Raw genomic sequence first — 24,169 nt, forward strand, 5'->3', positions numbered from 1 at the left:
GAGGTATTCCATTTATACCTATATGCATGTGCATGTATGTGTATACACGCATATAATGTGCAAAATATGTTAACATTAGCAAAATTTTTCAGAACAAGGAGCAAAATACTCCCACTCTGAGCCAGAGAGTTGTTCGTCTTCACTTCCAGACTCAATCAAAAACAGGGCAAATAAATCTCACCTTTAAACTTGTTTATTTATGGACACCGATTGTGTTTCCTTTCAACATATATTTTGCAAACTAATCAGACACACAGAAACTTAACTGTGACTTGCTAGTAAAAAGTTTATATTACAAAGTGGGACAATATGAAGCACTAATATTTTGGAGAAAATAACTTAAAATCTAGTAAAAAATTACCTCAGTGTGGGGAAATTACAACTAATGCTCTGGCATTATTATTTTCTTTTTATGCACTGATTCTGTTTTCTACATTAAAATGCAAAATGTCTACAGCAGGTGTTAATTATAAAAATAAGCAAAATTTAGTAAAGAAGTTAAAATGAAGATTTTAATTTAATTCTATATTCAGGAGCCAAAACCAGATTCACTAATTGCAATTAAAAGATCTCTTTCTCCTTTGCATGGAAATGAACTCTTCTTGAAAACAGTCTTAGGGAAGGTGGCAAAAGTTCAGATAAGAAAAGTACACTTAGAGTAGCCAAGTTGAGTAGAAATATATTTAACTAACTGGAAAAAAATACTAAGATAATGCTCTGCCATACACACACTTGGAAGACAAAACACTATACAGTTTTCCTTTTCATCTACCAAAAGCATAAAATGTTAATATGAAATTATAGAAAGCACTGTAAGATTAACTAATGCATAAAACATGCATAAAACCTAAACATGCGGTACCTATGTAAGTTTTCATTCCTTTGATCTGAGATTCTTCAAACCACTTTAAGGAAGTCCCAATGAATTGCAAGAGGAACCTTATTAGATTTGAAAGTTTACAGAATATGAGGTAACAGCTAGACAATTATGAAAGAGAAAGATAAAGAATGCTTTACAGTCCAAAGAGATATTAATTCTGCTCTTTAAGTATCTTCCACGTACAGCATTTACTCAGAGGTGGCACTGACAGAAAGATCAGATTTCTAGCACAGGACAACAGATTGAAACCTGTGGCGCATATTGGAGCTCATCTGGTTCTCCATAAGACTCTAAATCCTAAGGAAAACATTTCTCACAAGCAGACAGGAAACCACATCAGACATCAAATGTCTAATAAGTGACATGGGGGTTCATCATGTGGGAACAGAGTAGTAAAGATATTACTCTAGCATCTGCATCTAATTAAATTTGGATTTGAAATTAAAGAGAACAGCAACATTTACGAAAAAAGCTGGTCAGTTGGCACTTATTAAGTGTGAAATTTAGTTGAGAAAGAGAAATGGACTTGGATTTTAGGTCATGAAAAGATTATATCCAGTAGACTCATCAGGAGACTGCAAACATTTTGTAAGACTCTTCAGATTTAACATGTCCCCCTAATTTCCCCTTGATGCAAATTAAATCTGCATTTCTCAGAATAACATAATCTCACTAGATTAACATTTTCATCCCCACTGAAAGCATTCAAGGTAAATGTTACACTGTGGCATAAAAAATAACTTTGAAAACACCTTCAAGTATACAGAGCAAGTGATACTCCAGAAAAACCTCTCAAGTATTCCATGGAAAGACAGTATCAAGTGACTTCTCATAAACCATGACCTAGCCCTCACATGCTCCTCATATTGAAGATGTCCTGAAAAACAAATCAGGCAAGGCAGTTCAGCATGGAGTCCCTCTTACCTTTCAAAATCTGATGCAGAGATCAATTCTTTAGCCTGAACCCATTTCTGTAGTGTATCTTATAAGAATCACTGTGATACATGAAGAAATATTCTGGAAATGTCACTAGTTTAAAATGCTCAGATAAGGGGGTTTGAGTGTTGGGTTTTTTTATTGATTGTTCAGATGGAAGGGTTTTGGTGTGTTTATTTTTTAAACTAAGTGCTATCTCTGGGAATTTTGACATTCACAATTCTGTTAACTACACACAAGAAAGTAGTTCTTAAATGTATACTTTTGGGAAGGTAGTTTCCAAATGTACAACATGAAATCTGATCTTTCTGTAAGTGCCACCTCTGAGTAAATGCTGTAAGTGGAAGATACTTAAAGAGCAGAATTAATATCTCCTTGGGCTGTAAAACGTTCTTTACTCTCTTTCATGTTGTTTCCAAATATACAACCACTTAGCAAAGACATAAGTATAGCCTTTATTTCAGAAAAGCCTTTTCTTAAAACATCAGCAATAAAAGAATATTAACAAGAAAGCATAGGAATTTAGCAGGAATAACTATCTACAAAATGTGAATGGATCCTGTCACAAGATCAAAGTATGGTTCAAGACAAAAATCATCTTATGTATCTATGCATCCATTTCTACAACCCCTAGAGCAGAGGTCTGTGCTAGTGAGCAAAATAAAGCTCCTAAACTGCACTATTTATTCTTACATAATCTTTGAAACTTGGAAAGGCAAATATTAATGCCGTATTCCCCCCAAAAAAGCACACTTTGAATTAAACCACACAGGGTAGATCTTTATGGAATAGTGCAAAAATGTGTGGGACTCCCATGAACTCACCCACTCGGTGCTGCTGTTAGAGATCACTGGCAGCAGGAGAAGATGGCAATCTCTGCCAAGGAAGGTTATTAGATTCCTCTGTAACCAGGAGTAATGCTGGCCAGGAAGCATTAGCATATGGGTCATCAAAGGCTGTCTTTGGAAGGGATTAACATTTTTGCTACATAAGCCAAAGCCAGCCAAGACAGCATTTTCAAGCTCTTATCTTTTACTCCAGAAAATGCATCTCCTATTCTACTATTAGCCTTTCAAATAATGTTTCAGCAAGGAAGTCTTATTCTCTCTGGTTTTGTCATGGATTATTTGGCTTTAGATGATGTGAAAACAGACAGTTTTCTCCTCAAAGAAACATACTGCTAAGTTTTAGGCTATCAAGTTTCTTTTGATCCTTTCAAAAATTAAGACAAGAAAGTAGAACTGTGTAAGCACTCCACCTATCAAAAAAAAAACTAGACTTGTATTTCATTTTAATGTTGTCTGGCTGGTACCTTAATATATCTGTAAATCCCCAAGCAATTCAGGTCAGGCTAGAAGAAGCACTACAAGTTAGCATCTAATAGAAGCAATGCTGCAAAGTCACATTTAGAAAAACAACCAACCCTTGCTTCAGTGTTGATGTTCACTATCTACACTTGGGAATATTAAGTTAAGAAAAGTGGCAGCATCTGATGGTATATTCAACAAGATATCCTGCCACAATACTTGTTTGGCTTTCAGAGAGATACAAGATCTCCTGTGGAGTAAACAGGCCATATGACTTGAAAGGAAGAATTTTCATTCTTTTTTTCTTTTGGCTAGCAGTAAAAATAAAAAGTACTAAATCCAGCAGCTTTATTACAATAGTATTGAGAAAAGAAACAGGGAAGTTGTTTCAGCTGCAGAAGTACAATGCCAGTCAGAGTCATCATGGCTGTACCTTAAAAAGCTGAGCTGTAAAACAGCATTCTCTTCTTCCCCTTACTCTGTCTGTAGTGCTGCCATTTAAACCAGCTGCTTAACCAGAATGCACAGTCACAGGATTAATTCTGAAACTCAAACATCACAGAAATGTCCCGGTTTTTCACATTTGTAAAGCCACGTCCCTAAGACTGACTTGTACTTTTAACCAGTCAGCACATTGAAGGTAGTGGAAGAAAAACCTATATTCTCATCTCAAAACATAATCTCCATTTAAAGCATCATATGCTATACAGAGAGTTTGTTCCCAGACATGATGTTTTCCTTATATCACAGTGTAGAAGACACACAGTCCTGTTCAAACACCTAAGATGAAAAGCCTGTCCATGAAGTGATCTTACCACACTTCTTGCCTTTCCAGAAGAAGAATTTACAAAGCAGTGAACTATTCAGAAATTCCTAAAACCAAAAGAAAAATGCTAGAACATCAAATAATATGTAAACAATAGTCTGACAAAATGGTGAGAAATGAAGAAGGATCAATATAACCCTACTGGCAGAAATGCCAAACCTCCTTACAAAGACAAGAAACTATGGATTTCAATTTTTTTCCCTATTACTAACTGCCTTAATTAGAATCAATTTAGCTTGTAACATCAAGAACTAATTTAACTGACATAATTATCACTAAATTATGAAGGTTTTTAATTGAAAATGTTATATTATTCCTCACCACAGTATAAATGGGAACTGGATTGATTAAACTACCTAAAAATATTAGATGAAAGAAAAGAATAAAAAACTTGTCACTTGTTAGGAATGTTAACCAAAGACTTGTACAGCTACTAGAGCATGGGAATCCTGTTTCAGTCCAAGAGGAATGACTCTTGTGGAAGAAAAGTTGCTGCTGAAAATATCCAAACTTCCAGACTTCTCCTTTCCTTATATACTGTCATTATGAAGACTACAACAAAGTTATTTTTTTCTCTTGGGGAGTCCTGCCTCTAGTTAAAAGAGCTGAAAATTGACAACACTGTATTGCAGATGTCTAGAAAAACAATAATTTCAAAGAAAACTACCAAAATTCATTCTAGAATGCAAAAATGGGCAAATATATTCTATTGCTTCAAACATATGTAGCACCATTATTTTCAGCCAGCTGTTTTTAAAGTGGTCACTGATTTTTCCTGCATATCCCAAGTTTTAGCAACATTAACTGAAGGCATTTCCAACAGAACAGAAGAGAAATGCACATCATGCAAAACAATTCTCCATGAATGTGTAAATGTAACAGTAATCTCTAACCATTAAAACCCATATACCTCTCAAGTTTGTGTAATCCTTTTAAATAATCAGAAATTATTTCTATTACCTAGATATAGACATCATACATCAAGCAGTAATCAAGGAGAAAACACACTATATGACTGCCGAGGAAGTTGTTAAAACGCAAGAGTATTTTTAAATCTCCCAATAAACATAGGCTGAGTACAACTTTTGCAGTAAATAATTTCTTTTATTTGCCAGAAGAACACACACACACACAATTAAAGTAAAAATAGGGAGATATTATAGTAACACTCAAACCTCTGGTTAGCTCGTGACACAAATACCACTAAAATAAGCTGTGTTGATTTTAAATTGCTGACACAGAATGTACACTAAGTACTTTCTCTTAAAATTCAACTACTTCACTGGACATTTGCAAAGTCTTTAAATTTATGACTGTCATTTTCTGATAGTCAAATATTACCTAAAAGAAGCAAAAAACAAATGTTACTTTAAAATTAAATAAAAAGGAAATAAATCAAAAATAGTTCTGCTCAAACAGCTGTTACCAAAAGCTTGTGGAAATACACACAGTGAAAAATTATATTAATAGCAGCTACAGATGATTTTAAAATCCATCCATCCATTACAGCTAAATGGGCAACGTAAAACTGACGATAACATCAAACAGCAAGAAGTCACTACAGTGACAGAAGCCTCCATGCAGCAGCAGCTCCATGCAGCAGATCCTCAGAGACCAAAGCTCTGGATGGTTGATGGAAGTGAGTGGAACCACAGCTCGTTGGCGTGAGCCTGACTATTGGACCATGACCCTTCACATGCACTTCAGCCTCAGATGAGTTCAACTACATTTCAGAGGAGTAAAATAATTTATGAATAGGGCTGGTATTGAAAACTTGTGAAGCTTCCAGTTCATAACCCTATCTTTACATCTCATAAATAGAGCATTATAAGAAATGATGCAACTATAAATCTCTGTTCTTGTGCTCTGTTGAATTACTTATAATTTTATGTTATTATCCTTATCACAATGTACATAGCCTAAAATAACATTTATGCTGTAAGTTATTCTAATGTCCTAAGAGGAGTAAAATACTTAATTTTTACCACATTAAAAAAAAAAAAAAGAAAAGAAATCCTTAACTATAGTGTGGGGTTTGTCCAGTTTGGGGTTGGAATAGATATATGTGTTTGTTTCGTTGGTTGTAATTTGATTTTCTTTGTTTGGGTTTTTGTTGTTGTTGGTTTTTTTTATTGTTTTAAAAACAAGAAAACCCTCAAACTAAAATTCACATAAAAATTAGCTTAAGTAGACATGCAGGTTTTCCAATGAACCATTCATGTGTCAAGGTTTGGGGAAGGAAACATAACTGACTATTCCATTTGCAATTCTAGAAGCATATCAATATAACCGTAGTTCTCTTCAGAATTTTACGACAGAAGATCTGCTAAGAAGACAAAGTTAAAATATATTATGAGCCAAACAGTCAGAAACCAGATGAAACTTATTAAAGGATAAAAGTCCCTGAACAAAACCAAGTTTTTCACCACTGCTTTTCAAAATACTTCATTAAATATATAATTGATTCTCATTAGGGAGCTGTGGATAAAGAAAGAGAAGCACCACAGTTTTTGATGAAAATACTTAGACTGCTGAAAATGAAAAAGTGAATTACCTGTCAGATTTGGAGTAGAAATGTCAGAGAGGCAAGCAATGACAACTGACACCTGAATCATATCCTCAAGTTCTGGTTGCCAGAAACTCATTGCAAGTTTTTGAGTGAGTGAAGACACATGAATGTTTCATATTTCACACCTGCATTTGGGCTGGCTGAGAAATTTTATTTATTTATTTATTTCCCTATTGGTATTATAAATAGGTGAAAATTCCTGCTGGACTACTGAATATTTTGCCAGATGAGAGGCTGATATAAGCTATTTTTTACAGCAGAATGCTGAGTTCCTGCAGTCCCCACTGCCACAGTGCTCTCCCATAAAGCAGATGAATAAACAGTTCATAGGTAAACAACTTAAAATGTACTAAAGTTTTTAAGTGATTTCACTGTAATCATTGGTGTATTAGAAATGTCAAGGCAGCCAAAAAGCCATGATAATTAGCCATCAAAACCAGGTTAATTTAAATGCAGTTATTAAATGTTGGGAAAATTAATTAAGCTTAAATGTTAAATATTAGAACCTAAGTCTCTAATCAAGAAACAGAAACTTGTGTTTCAGTCTGTAAGCTTTGCAATAAGAGAGACAAATTGGGTTTTGTGAAGGTTTCAGCTCCTGAAGAACATGGCTTTATCTTGTTTCCTCGAATTTACTTTAAAAAAAAAAAAAAAAGGAATGGTTGTAACATCCAGAGTCCTTAGATATTAAGACTAAATCCAATAAGTTGTGAAAGAGAATTATCCAGGCTCTTCTGCACATGATTTTTAAATGGGCCATTCATCAGTATAAATCTCTATGACTTGCAAGTTAAATGCTAGTTTAAACACGTTTCTTTCACAGACGATTTCTATTTACTGCTATGGTCAATTCTATTAAGAAATGTAATTGCTAAGAAGCAGACATTCATCAGCAACATGGAGCACTCTACAGCAAAAAAAACTTGATGTGATCAAAACCTTATTGTGTTTGGAAAGAAGCCATTTAACACTTTATGAAACAGCAAACTTCCAGATTTAGAAAACCCCTACCTCAAAGTTATCCAGATTTTAAGTCACCTTTTCTTCAGGTTTTATTTTTATTCCACCTTGAACATGTTTTGTTTGTTTGTTTTCAGATTTAGCTAGGAACCTGCAGTGTAAGGACAGATTGTTGTGCAGGCTGATATGTCAACTTCATGTTTAAATAACCCAAAAAAGCACAGTGAAATACCTTCCTGGTCACAAAAAACACTGCTTATTCTTTTAAATCATTAGGCAAACAGAGTTGGAGAACTCACAATGTATAAAGTTACTGAGGCAGAGACATACTTAGAACTGCTGGACAGAGATTTGGTCCATTAAGAACAGAAAATAAATACATAAATAAAAATCAAGTTTCAGACTCACTGCTATCCTTTTTCCTAGCACCAGAGTGTTTTAAATAAACTTGCTCAATCGTTTACTTAGTAGCTGGTAAGAATTAGACCATATTGTATCACCTGTTCTTTAGGTTATATATATCAGTAAATTAAGAAGTTTAACATCAAACTGGTACAAGTCAGGAGTCCTTTCCAATGCCCTTTTTGTGCTCTTGGGAGAGGCCAAGATATCAGTGCAAGTCCACTGTTTCCTTTCACTGCACTCTTTGATCTGAGCCCTTTAATCTGAACTGAAAAGGTAAGCAGCATCTCACAAGATCTGACCCAAAATGTTTTCCTAACCTCCATCCATCCAAGAGTTTACTCATGCTATGAATGCTGATTTGAGTTAGACTTTTCCAGCTCCAGGAAAGAGGGTCTAACCAGATTTGGCAAGAATTTTGAGAAGCATTACAGTTTAATTAGCCTATTTATTTTCACTTATAGCTCCACATGAGACCAAAACATGCAGTAAAGTAAGATAGACAAAAATCTTCTACCAAATGATTCATCATCAGCACTTTCTAATGGGAATATTTTCAAAAATAACATTTCAAAAGTTAAGCACATTTACCAGAAAATAACGACCACTCCTCCAAATCTTTATACTAATAATACAGGAACTATGCCTAATATTACAAGCAGGAAAGAAGAAATGCATCTAGGTGTTATTGTCCAAAAGCTACTTAGTTGTCTTTGATAAAATAGCATGTTTATTATAATACCAAAACACCAAAACTAAGCTGGTTTAGAAAAGAACAGTCAGAAAAAGCCTTGCACAGAAAGGGGAAGGATTTGTACTCTGAAGAAAGGCTCACATAATGGAGATGTAGAAGAGAAATAATGAAGAGAATTATCTTGGAGAGTAAGATAGGATGGGAAGAAAACAAGGGAAGAAGAAGAAATAAAAAACATTGTTAAAAGAATTTACATTCAAGGCTAATATCACACATTTTTCTGTATTTATCTTAGCATAGTTTTCAAATTTGTGCTAATTTGCATAGGCTGAAAATGCAGAATTAAATGTCTCCTCAGCACATTTTCTTTCAATCTCCCTCCCAAAGTACTCTGCCTCCCTAAGTGCACTCTGAACAAAACTGAAGAAAATTCTTTGATGTGCAGGAGGGAAAATGCCAAAAGGTCAAGAGGCAGCTTCATTGTAAGTACTTCAAAGACCATTATGTTTCTGTGTTTTCTTTTACAACATAATATTGCTTTAATACTACATTTGTCTTTCAGAAATGGGCCATTCAGCATAGTGACTGCAAAGCATCTACTGAGTAATGGGGAAAGATGGTACTGTGAGTTCCTGTGTATTTATAAAACAATGAGCATCTATAACCCTTTACATCCAAGATTCTGGACTACGAATTCTGTAAGGAACATGGGAAAAAAAAAAAAAAAAAGCGTTGAGAGTATTTGACAAAAATCCAGGATATGTTTCAAATCCTTACACCCCATTCAGCAGATAAATTCAACTATGTTCCATTATAAGCCTGAAAATCTGATACAATGGCCTTCTCCATAAACCCAGAATAAATAAATCCCTTATTGTGGATCTTTCCTGCCCTTCCTTTGCCCCCAAATAATTGCCTTCTTTAATGCTCTCTTTACCAAAAATAAATAGAGACTCAGCTTAAGATGAAATAGAATCTGAACATGGTTTGAATCTCTTTTTTTTCCTCCTCCCCCCCAAGCTCATCCAGAGTTCCTGTGGTAGAGCCCATTAGCAGTGCATGAAAGCAGATAGCTCAAAGCCCACATAGTTATTCCTGGATTTAAATACAGATTGGAAATGAATGTCCTGTGGATAAATGTCTGTGAAAAACACAGAGGAGAATAAGTGCTTGGGAGATTAAGAGATTTACTGTAACCTCTGTGAAAGCTGAACATTCAAAGGGCAGGAATTCTTCATTTTTCAATCAGCAAATTTAAAGGGGCAGAGATTTATATATTATCTCAGCAACTAATTAAAATCTGTATGTGTGCACATGTGCACGTGTATACATACTTTTATAAATCAGTGGATGTATATTACTAACAGATTATGGGACTATTCTGGTCAGCAACATTAATATAAATGTTAGATTTAATAATTTCTTTAAATGGCACTTGGGCTAGTTCTTAAAATCATTACAGTTGCTAAAGACCTTTAAGATCATTGAGTCCAACAATTCTCTGTAATTGATCAAGATCCCTGGCTGAATTGAAGGTAAATAATTTGTTCTTATTACTAGAACAATACATCCTGAGTAAAAAAAAAAATCAGCTACAATTTGATTTTACAATTCTTCCCTCTTTATGCTGGCTTGATCATTTTTATTACCTTTTACTTATGGGAAACCTAAAAGTAGACATGCTAAGGAACGGCTATGACAAGCCTGCCAGATGTTATTGCTATTTTCTTGTCCTATTTTTCCCTTTAAAGCAGGAAAAATGAAACAACACAGAAGTTCAAGTGTCCAGATAACAAAGATTTGCTTCACACCAAAGGTTAAATATAATAGTCACATGCCTGAAGATCCTGCCCTCCAAATAAGATGAGGCCATGCACAGACAGCAACATACACTGAATCCATATGTTGAATGATTAATCCTGGCTGTGCATTGCTGTTTTGGAAATTATGAACATTCAGGAACTGTAATGCACAAACAAACCTCTGAAGTGGAAATGTGACTGCTGAATATTGCTCACTCTCCTATTTTGCTTGAGTGCTATGCATCAGAAAGGGTATCCAGATCTATGAGACTCTCAACATTCTCTATGACCAGAGTCACCAGCTTGCCTACCCTTCATCTGTCCCTGCCCTACATTGCTCCCTTTCAAACTGTAGCCAAGGGCAATATTCTCATAAATATCTTTGATGCAGCAAATCCCTAAGGATTCTAGCAGTGGGATTCATGTAAAAAATAAACACAATCACATTCTTATGCATCTGATCTCACCTCCCAAAGGCATTTTAAAAATCACAGATCAAGCCCCCAAGCATTTACTCAGAAAAAAAGCTCTTCCAGAATTTGCCAGCAGCAGCTTCAAACACCAATGCACTGCCAGGTAAATTAAATACTCACCAGGGCTTTTTTACTAACTGCAAAAAGCCAAGGATGTTAGAATCTACTATACCTGTGGGAATATTAGGTCTCGTATGTTAACAATGGCTGAACAATAAAAACTTGTTACTTTGATCTTCACAAAGAAGAAAAGGTATAAAAAAAAAATGCTGTAAACTTCTGAGCAATTCTACGAACATCATGAAAATACAGCTGCCAACACTTTCAGTATTTATACAAGGAGTTTGTAATGAAGCTGAATGGGAGCATCTGAGGGAATTATTTCTTTGTAATTTAATTTGATAGAAAGTTATGTCTGAATGCCAAGGTTCATCAACAAAGAAAAGCAGAAGAAAAATGGCTGCATATTACAAAGTGAATTTAGGAAGAAAAAAAACCCAAAAAACCCAAAGCAATAAACCTTAATTTTAATTTTTGACGCTAATGGTATTTTGTGCTATTCATAGTATTATTCTAGGGTCTTCACATTCCTTCTGCCTTACATAGTGATAAGGGTAACAGAATCCCGATCTCGAGGACTGCCAACATAGCAAATATAATATTACCATATGGTATTAAAAAATTCCATACACATCATGATCTAATTAAACTAGTGATAGAAGAAGAACTGATGATACTGCAACACAATAAATATGCTATGGGTCTTTTTATACTCTATGAATTTTTTTTTTCCTAGTAAGGTATCAAGAGTGAGGTATGTTTTATGTTTCTCTGAGGAAAATTACAAGGCTCACCCAAGGCTTTCTGTGCAAGGAGACCTGGATTCTTCAGAGGAAATGTGTGATTCATTTTTCAGTACTTAAGCGTTACAAAAATATATTAAATTGGGATAAATCTGTCTTGTGCTGAGTCAGGTGGGAAGGTTGGTTTTGCATTGTGTTGTCTTGCTACTATTTATACAGGGTAAAAAATACAGTGCAGAAATGTCTTTTTTTTTTGAAACATAGTTCCAGTTACTTAGATTTTTTTTAAACTTGTATAGCACAGAAGCATCATTTTTAAAGTCTGGATTAATAATAATTAAAAAAAAAAAGGCAGAAAAGTAAAATATCATTGAATCCAGGAAGTTGAGAAATGCCACAGTTGAACTTTGAAGTTTTTAACCTGCTAAAAATCAAGCAGTCTTCAGATAAGCATTTCACTGAAGTTTCCCTCCCATTCCCAAGGACTATGATTTTTTTTTTCCCAGGGTTCTTTGAGGAAGAAGGAGGAAGAAATGAGAGAGTGGCAGATCTGGGGACAGTATTGGGTTTGTGCATATGTCTTTCACCTTGTCAGCTTACAATGAAAGAATATTCCAACTTCTGCTGGGTAATTTACACCAACCTGCCAGTGTCTGGCAGGAGGAACCCACCATATGAGTAGGAAATGTATGCACCAGGCACTCAAATTAATGAGACATATGAATTCTATGGAAATTTATGCTAATTTCCTTAATGGCTTCAAGATGGTCAGGAAACAAAATAGATTCTATGTTTTGTCAGATTGTCAATTACTTCAATATGCAAGACAAACAGTTCCCTTCCCTATTCTATAGCCATCCCCACAGTTGCTCATTTAGTCATTGCAATAATTTCCTATATTTGTTTTTGCCTCTGCTAGTTAATCCTATCCTATAAAAACGAATCTTCATTACTCATTTTCCCATCGAATCAGGGAAAAAGCACTGACCAAACCCCATCCAAATCCTACTATCCCCTCATCACCAGTCTCCTCATGTCGCAGCATTGATTCCTTTTCATTCTCAAAGTTTGTTCAGGGGTTCATGCCACTGTTCACAGGGTGCTGTGTAGGGCATTTTACTGCCAAAGAGAGCACTTATCCACAGGAGCCAAGCCTTCTAAAATTTCCTGTGAGATTAAACAGTATAAGCCTAACCTCACATATTGTTACAGCAAAATGGTCTCGTAGGAAGCTGCTGTTGGATTAGTGCCCTGGGTATGGGTAATATGCTGTCTTTCCCATAGGGCTTCTTTGGGTCACAGTGGGTATTTTCCAACCTTACACAGTATGAAGAGAAAAGGAGATTTAGGCTCATTTTTACACAAAATAAACAAACTGAGCACATTTCAAAATCCTGCTATGCTTTGTGTGTATATTTCTGTCTGCATTGATTTCATGAATGTTGCGAAATGCTTTATTATCAAAGGAATATAAAGGATGAAGCAGATATCATTTGTTTTCATCCCCTCCTTGTCTTTCTGAAGAAAGTCTTCTATTAACTCACCAACACTGCCATTTTGTGTTTGCACATGCTGCTTCAGCCAGCACATTTGAACATAACATCTATAGCAGGTGAACTGCAGAGCATGGAGAGTTCTGTCAGAACACATTAACCAGAAATCCACAAAGAGTAAGTCAGGGTGACAAGTCTCTTTCTCGGTAACTTTGGGGACCAGATAAGGTTGAATACTCAAGCTTTCCATGATGACACTTCATAAAATATCCACAGTTACTTATTAAAAGAAGAAAGCAATATTATGAATATCATTCTCCAAAGAAATTTAAAAAGAGTGATGTGTTCTTTTTAAAAATGAATACAAATTGTTATAAACAATATAGCAGGGATATCTTAATAGCACTGCATAGTAACTATACCACTCCATATTCCATGAGGAAAAAAAAAGTGTCTTGCATATAGATATGTTTCATTAACCCTATCAACAACTAATATAATTCTAGACATCTGTCAGAAGTACTTCCTTTTCTTGCTAAGTGTTGATTTATATCAGCTGTATCATAATATGAATACTAATGTGTGAAGAGCTTTCTTTACTGAATAGAAGAACATAAATATTTAAGAAAGAAAAAACCTTACACATCACACTGTGAAAGAGCAGGTTATCTGGACTATAAAATTTGCATATGAATAAAAATACTAAAAACTGAGTTAAAAGAAATGTAACTCATCTTTCTGGACCATTTAAAAATTTCTATTCCTACTGAGGTTCGCTTGAAATCATCATGAATATGATTTCTGATTTGACAAAACAAACACATACTATTTGGAAAATCCTTAAAATCATAGATTACTGCAAACCTTCAGAAAAAAAATTAAAATCAATAATCACAAAAACCCCACAAAACAACAAACAAAAAAATAACAACAAAAAAAAAAAAGGAGGAAAAAAACCACCCAGATTATTTCCCTTACAGCAAATTTTGCAGACATGTAACAGTTTGAACAATTGGACAAAAAAAAACTATAACATACATACAGCCCCACAGAGATAGAATTTGGAGTCAATCTGTTGAAATAAACTCTTCTGGTTTGCAAAGAAACTAAAGCATTGATAAAGCAAAAATATTTCTTTTATGAATAGTACTGAAACTTCTATGCCAGCTATAAGCTAATTTAGTTGTTCTTTCTTTAGCCATAAAAGATTGTGGAAACAAATAATGTTAATTTTGAGTGCTCCTAAGACCAGAGAGGCTTGCCACTGTTCTTGAAAGAATTTATTTCACCGTGAAAAGTCTTTAAATGACAACACTGCGATTCTGAAAAATATATATTTCTTAAAGCCTGATATTTTCAGGATCTTTTCTTTAGCTTTCTAAAGCATATTTCCTCTGGTTTTAACAAGGGCCACTGGCATCAAAAGAGTCAGTGATAAAGTCAAATACAATACAGTGAATTACTGCGGCAGTGCTTTATTCTTAAATATTTCAAGATTCCAAAACATTAGGAATATTCTTTTACTGATCTGTAAACAGAAAACCACATTTCCCTTAGAGTACAAAAATTAGTTTTAAATCAAGAATAATTTAATTACATGATGAAATGTGATTGGTCAGAAAATAAAACACCACACAAAACAAAAATAAATAAATAAATAAATAAATAAAACAAATTTAATGTCAGTTTCTGGATAATTTTTCTAAGGAGTTGTTAGATCACTCCAGTGTTTCCATGACAGAATCTACTGCTGAAATCTGCAATGGTTTAGATTAAAAGCTAATTTATTTCAAGAAAAACAAAGTTTGAAAAGTTAGTTGTATTGGCCTTTATATTACTTATATTGCTATGAAGAGCACATAGTTAAACAAGATGGTATCTGATGTTCTTTACTGCATCCTACTCTTCCCTCAGTCACCTCTAAAGACAGAAATAAATGTCTAAAAACAAGATCCATGTATGCTAGTAGCTTTGCTCCTAGATTTCTTCTTTTAGAGGACAAGAATTTTATTATATAATCTCAAACTAGACAGACCGTAACATGGATCAACAAAAGTTCTGAGTTTATGCTACAGGCAAGCTGATAAAAAAATAAAGGTGGGAAAAAAAGGCTTCAACAGCTCATTTTACGTCTCAGAGCCTTTCAAAGAATACAGAATTTAATGTATTTGTTTTACTTCTGCCAAATACCATCAGCACCCTGACATTCTGAGTGGAACTTTCTTGGTTATTTTTTCCTTTTTAAATACACAGCTATGAAGAAAAATCTAAGCCTTTTGCTATATATATATATATATATATACATATATATCTTGGTCATGCTTAATGTAAATTAAGCAGGTAGGCCTCTGAACCTTTGAAATTGAAGTTTTCACAGTATTTTCCACAGAACCTTAGAAAAATTCAGGTGGAAAGGTATCTCTGGAATTTACTTAACCTCTCAGCCAAAGCAGAAATAATTTCAAGGTTAGATCAGGCCAAGTTCTTAAAATCTCCAGAGAATAATTTCCACGTCCTCTCTGGTCAATTTATTCCTGTGCTGACCCACTTCTACACTGAAGTTCTGAATGATTGTATCCATATATCTAAACAGAATTTTCCTTGCTGCAATTTGTGATGCTCCTCTCTTGCCCTTTCATAGACATCCATCTTCTACCTAAAAACCCCCTCAAGGAAGTTGAAGACTGCAAAAGGATCCCCCACGAGTCCTCCTTTTCTTCACAGTAAATAAAACCAGCCCTGTCAACCTTTCCTTGTGAGTCACACGTTCAGGTAACCTGACCATCCTGTGATGCTCTTCCACACCCACTCCCTTACAGTGATGTCTCTTTTGCACCGGGGGTCCAAAACTGGGCACGGTACTGTCCCAGTGTGTAGTTCATTAATCCCATTTGACTTTTTGTCCTCAAGGACATCCAAGTCTTTTTTTCACATAGCTGGCGCATCAAATGTGAGGGAAATGGAGCTAAGTAATGTAATGATAGGTTTTCTTCCATTTGATGATGAAATTAAAATATAAAATAAATAAATAAAGTTGAAAATCTTAAAAAAAATCATAATAATTTAAAAATAAGGTGCAAATCAAAACAATATCCTACCAAAAAAACAGGACATGATCAGACTAGGTAAGACCATGGACCAAGAAAAAAAACAAAACTCTATTCTGTTTGCCAAGTGGAAAAAAAAACCCATTCACAATGCAACTTGTCAAGGTTCAAACTTCTGCTGAGTTTGAGAACAGAAATGAAAGTGGAAGAAGGAAATTTTTATTCACTTTTAAACAATATTTTTACTTCTTTTGGGATGGAATGAGAATTAATCAAAGACAGGAATGGAGTTCTCCAAGCCAAAGAGGGACAGATGAGTTGTTAAGCGTTCCCAAATGGGACAGGTTCAACAGACGAAAACTCCATTTCTGAATAATCTTTAATAAAATTACTAACCAAAGGGAGCCAAAATACCAAAGTGAATTATTTCTACATTTCTAGTTTTTCCTCACACTGTACTTCACTAGGAATGAAATGGCTTAAAGATCACAAAATGTACATTCACAAAATTATTGTTCATTAACTTTCTTTTTTACTTCTACAGCATTTCAGATTTCAGCACAGAGAGAGACTCTGTCTAGGTTTTGGTTCTAATCTAATAGTCATTATGCTGCTAAAGCCTATAAAAAAGAAACATTCAATACTGCTTTTATAATCAAAAAGCTGTTATATTCTGTATAATAAATTATACAACATCCCCACCAGGGAGGGCTTGCATTTAAAAACATATTATCCTGACAAAGTTTCTAGAGGAGTATTTTAAAAATCTGAGGTTTTGTCACAGAACAAAGTATTACTAAACAGTAATACTTACAAAGTTTTACCAAACATTAAGTGAGCTTCTTTGCTTACAATTAGTGTATCTTTCCTGCTCTCTCATTTCATATTTATGGAAAAACTTGGCGAGAAATCTTGATTATGTCTATATACCTATAACACTGTCTGCATGAGGACTCCAGCCAGGCTAACCTACAGGCATTAATGTGAGAAACAAAGGAAAGACACCACAAAGGTTAACTTGTTCCCACAGTAGCAGAACTGTAGATTACAATCAGTGTTTCCTTGATGATTTATACTGAGCTACCATAGCTATCATTAATTAATTGCCTGAAGAGAGAAAAAAACTTGCCTCCTCCTCTTTAAATCTTCACTAGCACTGGTCTTAAATATCTGATCTTGATATCCATTTCCCCTACTGAGAAATATGTCAGAGGATAAGAAGTTACCCAAAGATTTCAATGACATGACTATCAGGAAGACAGTGAATTTTGAATCAGAGGGTATAAAAAAGAAAGCCATGAATAATTAAAAGTTAGCACTAGTGAAATTTGTCCCGCATTTAATATTTGCTTTTTTTTTTTCTTCTACTCAGATATAGCTCAAAAATTCTGCATTAATTCTGTTGAATCCTAAAAAAATTAAAAATAAATGCTGCATGAGACATACAAAATTATCATTTTATAGCTTCATGGAAGACTGAAGACCTATATTTGAAGTAAGAAAGCAAATGATTATGGGAAAAGCTAGCACTTAGGAAATTAATACCAGGAGGTGTTGATAAACTTTGTGCGTTGCCATGACTCATAGAAGATCTGTTGCCTACCAGATGCCAGCACAGGGAAAAAAAAAACCCCACCATATTAAAAGAAGATGAGTTAGTGAGAAGGTCTGGATGGAAGCCATGGTCATCATAATCTATATTGGACCTAGTGATTTAAGCAGAACTAAATGGAGAGCCTGCAAAACAGGTTTCAACAGTCTTTTATCTGTACACACAAGATCAAATGCCAGAGTTATCAGAAATGAGAATGGTGCCACACTCAGGGAGAATCAAAGAATGGCAGACCAATACCTCACACAGTTCAGGAACAACACAGATGGGCAAACCCTGCATTCAGAGTACCTGATTTTTATCCAGCTAATTTAGCATTGATTATCAATATTCCTGCTACAGTTAAAACATGAAGATATCACTTGCCTAAAACAATATAAACTTCTCAGGGGGGAGAAAAACTGGTTCAGATAAATAGACTGTATGGCAGGTCCTAGCCTAAAAATTAAAAAGAGAAAAAAGTAATTTGAAAGATGCTGTGTTGATGCAAAGTAGAATTTCAAAGAGAAAGATGTCCTATTTTTTTCAAGTGTATTTTAAACACAAATTTGAGGACATAAAGGGCAGTTATTTTTCAATATGGGAGAAATAGTTGCACACCTAGGAGCAACATGAACATCTGAAAACATGAGGTTATAAATGTCTAAAAAGGACAAGCAAACTGCGACAGAACAATATTTGAAATATGCAGAGTAAGATCTGTGAGTATGGATGCTTAAATGTAGCAAGCATGCACACAGTGGATGAAGATTTTGTACTCTCTAAACTCCACATGTTGTGTCTTCAACAAAAAACATAAGTACATCGTTAAATGCACTTCATAATACGGAACTACAAAAAATACTATAAGTATATTTAGATATAAATTTCTACTTGACCCCCAATTTCTGAAGAATTACCCATAATTAAAAATCACAGTTATATAGGCTTCTATACTTTGTAAAAAATTTTGTCATGCTTTTCATGGACCAATTGCCAGACAGACCACATGAAAAATTATTTAAGTCCTATGGATTTTTCCCCCCAGATCCAAAAGGATGTTTTGTGAATTGCTAAAATATATTTTATCTGTGTGACTGCAAGCCGTTATTGAAGCTGTTCCATGTGCACTCAATAAACTTTCCCCACAGCCTTCCCACAACTTGTTAGAGTGCCAGCTTTACCTGTGACTGGTGTGTATTAAAATCTAGCAATGTCCATTTGCACTTATTTGTAATAGCAGAGAACTAACTACAACAAGTCCACATGGATATTGGTACACATGTGGAGAGTTTTCCACATTTACCATCCATTCATCCTTGTTATACACTCACAAAGCCAAGTAGATCCTATGATGCTTATTAGAGGAAATATCAACACCATGCATGTGGCTAGTGTGAGCTGGCAATTAAGATCCTTTCATTCACCTTGTGATAAAACTTTGTCGTGAACCATGACATCCTATATGGTGATATTATCTTTCTGAATAAAATAAAGATTCTGTAAATACAAGTGGTGGTTTAAAAGCATGCTTTGCTTGCAAAAGTGCTCTTAAAAGCAGAAACTGTTAATAGTTTACTAACTGAAAGAGGAATATGATGAAGATAGACAAGTTCTATGAAATAAAGAGGAAGATGTACATTTGAAAGCAATGGAAGTAACAAAACACTGCCCTTAGCCAGCCCTACTTGTTCAGATATCTACAGCTTCGACATTTTGGAGATCTTACAAATACCCAGAAGGAACCTGCTGTGATGCTTTACAAGATAGTGGCATCTATGACCCACAAACCAGAAGCTTAAAACAAGAGGAAAGTACATATTGGACTTGCTGTTAATTGGACATGAAGCTCTCCGCCTCAGAATAGGACTTAAAAAAACCCAAAATGTTTGCTAGATATGTGACTTCCAGGGACATCTCAAACTGATGTGACAATTCTTACATGCCAGCAAAATAATATAAAATCACCTGTTCCAAAGGAAAATATATTTTGCCTGAAGAATTCCTCTTTTCTCCAATGTTCCATCCAATCCTATTCATCTGAAAGGAGGGCTAACATTAAAAAAGCAGATGACACCACTTCCTTGAAAGCCCTGACTTGGTGGTTTACCACCTAAAAGTAGGTGTCTATCCCAAAGCCATCAGTTTTTCATGATCACAAAACACGAGAGCAGAGGTGTAAAATGCAACGGCAGAGACAGAAAATAAACAGCAACACAAAAGTGCAAGGACAAAAACTCCGCGAGCAATTTGGATAAATTACCTGGATTTCCTACCTGCAGATTAATAAAAATAAGGATTTAGATGCAAAAGAAAAGTTGCAAAAGAACAAACATTTTCTCTGAGCAGTGTGCAAAAAAATGATTGTGTAGATTTAAGGAAACTGCCATCTCAAGAGTTATTATAGGAAACTACATTCACTGAACAAGGTTGAAAAAATAATAAAATGTGGTAAATGAACATTCCTTCTAGTGCATATTTCATAATACTCACTACCATAAAATAAAAGTTTTATTCATTCTAAACCAATATTAATTGTTAAGGGATTTGCTTTTTGAAATTAGTAAGAAAAAAAAATATACTCAATTCTGATCCTTTTTGCTTCTTTTTTTTCCATGCACACAACGTCCTTGTTGGCACTATAATAAAATTTTACCTTAATGAAATTTTAGTGAAAATAAAGTTGTAGCCAGGTTTAGTTTAAAAGATAGACTATCCAATTTAGTATGTTTTATTTACTTTGGTCTCTGTTACAAATTTAGAGAGCTAGATAAATAAACTACCACCAAATACCTCACTGCCTCCTATGTTTCAATAGAATATTGGTTCAGAAATCAGTTTTTAAGTGTAAGGAATTCTATCAATCTTGTGACATTGTTCACCTTCTTCATTATTTTCCCAATTCTTCTCTAATATATTGTAGGAAGTCTTGCAGAGGAAAGCAATTTTAGGTTTTGTCCTAACCATGTCTCATTCACTCCCAATGATTCAGCAATTTCACGAAAGAATTCACAGAAGAAATTCTGTTTCACATAGAATTTTATAAACATCAGCTTTCTCACTGGTGCTGCTATACATTTGCATCCACAGTTAGTTTTCCATTCTGTTAGTAGGAATGTGAGTTTTGCTTCTGTCAGTTAGAATAAACAGTTTCCCACAAGGGGTCACCTCTTCCCACAGTGCCCAGGTGGATTTTGAGAGAAGTGCTGCAATGTCAGCAGACCAGATAGGAACTGCATCTTGCCCTCTTTTAATCCCAAAACAAACTCAAAATTTCCACTGACTTTCTCGTCACCTTTCCACTGCACGCATGAGAGCAGAAAGACAAAAAAAAACACCAGTTAGAAGAATATTTTCCAGGGTGCAATGAGGAAAGTGTGAGAAGCCTTTTTAAGATACATAAAAGGCAATTATTAGCAGGAAGGTACACAAAGCTGTGCTGCTCCCAAGTACATACAGTTCAGTAACAGAAGTGCTGATGTCTCACTATGTCCTGTTAAGTCATCACAAACCACTGTACCAAGCAATCACACAATAAACGTTGGATTCACATCCCTTTTTGTGGCTGCACAGTGTGCTGTTCTGAGGTTGCTCTGCCCCAGGAAGGAACCACATGGGTATCATACAGTAAAGTTGCCAAGCAGACACATAAGTAACTAACAAAGCTTTTCAGAGTATATCTGGTTATTCAAATACAGTCCAGATACCAACAGACCAGCAAAGAAACTTTTAACCCCACAATACACATTCTTTACTGATTACTGATTTGCAGATATTAACAGGCTTTGTGCATAAGCAACTTACCTTAAGAAATTAGGCAGAGATATTCAAGTACAGTAAATGCTCTGTTATTCACATCCAACAGACAAAAGCTACTTCACACAGCTAGAAATTGATGATTGCAGCATGACAGCTCTAATTACACAGTCAAATACTAATACAGCTGAACCCTACCTCTGTTCATCAATCCATTGCAAGTTATTTTGGAACAAGATACGGGCTTTTGTGTCATATGAATCAATCCCCCCCTTTCTATTATCCCCTCATGATACAGAACACACAAACCTATCCTGCTTCAAGGGAATAATTTGGAGATGAAACAAGAAAACATAACTCCAATATTTTTCGTGTATGTTAGTTCCAAATTAACATCCAGCATTGCAAAGACCTATAGAACAGAGCACAGTTCATGGAACACTGTATTTAGAAATTAAGTTTCCTTGTGCATAGTACAGATACTTCACTCATGTGTTGAGACATAGTAACTATAATGACAAATCCTTAGAAGAGAATGCATCAAGCAGAACATGTACATACTTTTAATTTATAAAAGAATTCAGTCTCTAAAATTATTATGTCACTAATGAGAACATCAAGCATAGCATCTGTCTTTTGTGACAATCAGACTTCCACATTTAAATAAAGTATCCTTCTGACATACATTGAAAAAACAAATGTGCATGTGTAACAGTTACATCGATGACCTTCAAAAGCACTATTTGCATGTACAAGATAAACTGCAATGGTCTGGTCGTAATTTGTTTAGTCAGGGTCATATGTCTCTTGAGCTTGCTGGGGCCTCATCAACAAAACAATAATTTGTCAGAAGAATACTGCCCATATTTTAGATATACAAGTTACAACAAAACCTACTATGGTAAAAGGACTCTCACGTTCTGATTTCTACTTATCTTAGAAAAGGCATCTCAGTGTCTCTATTCAAACTCAAATATTCAGTTCTAATTCAGTTCTAACTTCTAACAAGAAATATTTTAGAATGATCTCTCTAATTTATAACGCTCAGTTGAGGAGACCTGAACTTGGTGATACATGAAAAATCCCTTCCTTATACACTACCTTACATTATTTTCTCAATGAAGTTCTATTTTTTGATGATATTCAAAGATCTGCCATATTTATAAATCCTTAAATTTCACATAAATCCCCAAAATAATTGCTCTTTGAAACAAAGACCTAGATAGTCAGTCAGCTATTTTCTGACTACTAATGGATACAGCTACACACAACATAGGATACTTTTAAGGAGGAAATAGCAAATATGCTGCTGCACTGCTAGTTTGTGCCTCTCCAGAAAATAAATACTGAATAACGACTGAAGCTCTTTGATGCTAATTTCAACATTACTTAATTACTAATTCTTTCATTATCATGGATTAAAGCATAAAAATGAACTGCAGAAAAAAATATTTCTATCATTAGCAAAACTGTTGTGCTAATAATAACAATTCCTCCTTAACCAAAGGTAGCAAAAAATTACACTGTGTTTATCTGGTTTTGTAGAGAATGCATTTGTGGATAACCTTTAATCAATTAGGCAATCAATCTTTCTTTATGCATTTCCACAGCTCCTACTAATAGTAGTAGCATTTCTAAGCCTGAATTCTGAACATTGTCAAATACTACAGTTCCACCTGCCACTTAAAGACAAAGTTAAGTGTATTGTTGAATATTTTAGGGGGATTTTATTTGTTTTATTGTTGTGTTTTACAGAAATGAGCAGCACCTCATGCAGAGAAAAGCACTCACAGCCAACATACTTAAGCAAAATATCAATGTTATTACCCACTCTTAAAGTGGGAACAAAGCAGAGACTATTAAAACAGTAATATGAAGGTCTGTCTAAGGATTGTTGTTTTGCATATCCTTCTGCAGGTGGGGCAGAAAGCAACTTAAGGCACCAAATACTAATATGTGTGATATGGAGAAAGTCTGAAAGTCCTATGTACAACATAGGACATACAACATATTGTATTGTATATCTCCTACAACATATTAAGACATTTTTTTCTCTGACGTGGTACACAGAAGCAAATAGAAAAATGCAATATAATTCTATGCATAGTACAGAAAAGTTGAGTACTACCTGTTATTAAAATGAGAAAATTGCAACTTGGCAATTTGTTTTTTCTTGTCAGGGAATATCATTTGCCTCTATTATCTAATCTGTCTCAGTACAAAAAGCCACAAGTGTGTTTTTCTTTGGGGATCACACTTTTCACTCTGATGATTGAAGAGTATGTCACCTATTACAAAATACTTTGCCTAAAGCTGTCAATGAAATCGATTAAAGTCAAAATAAGTTTTGTTCCATCTGTGTTTCGCTTCAGCCATGATCTTTAAACAAACGTATGCTAGCTGTGGGATGAACTCAGAATAAGCAAGCTAAAGCAAAAGGAGTGTAGGAATGTATTTCTGTGTAATGTAGTTGCTTCAATTTATTTCACAACCATCTAACATTCATTAAAAGCAAGCGTATCCCTAACAAGGATAACCTTTCTAGCAAACTGTGAAATAGGGAATATCACTGATTATGCTAAAAACCATCAAAATGCAAATGATATGAGAAATAATCTGAATCAACATCA

The 24,169-nt window shown here is 34.7% G+C and overlaps 1 protein-coding gene across 1 annotated transcript in view; it reads right to left on the reverse strand.

The window, feature by feature from the left end:
* ZNF385D (zinc finger protein 385D) overlaps window positions 1-24,169 on the reverse strand; it is a 406,850-nt gene that overhangs the window by 300,859 nt on the left and 81,822 nt on the right. The window lies entirely within an intron of this gene.

This window comes from Cinclus cinclus, chromosome 1, assembly GCF_963662255.1.
Source record: "Cinclus cinclus chromosome 1, bCinCin1.1, whole genome shotgun sequence".
In the NCBI taxonomy this organism is placed as follows: Eukaryota; Metazoa; Chordata; class Aves; order Passeriformes; family Cinclidae; genus Cinclus; species Cinclus cinclus.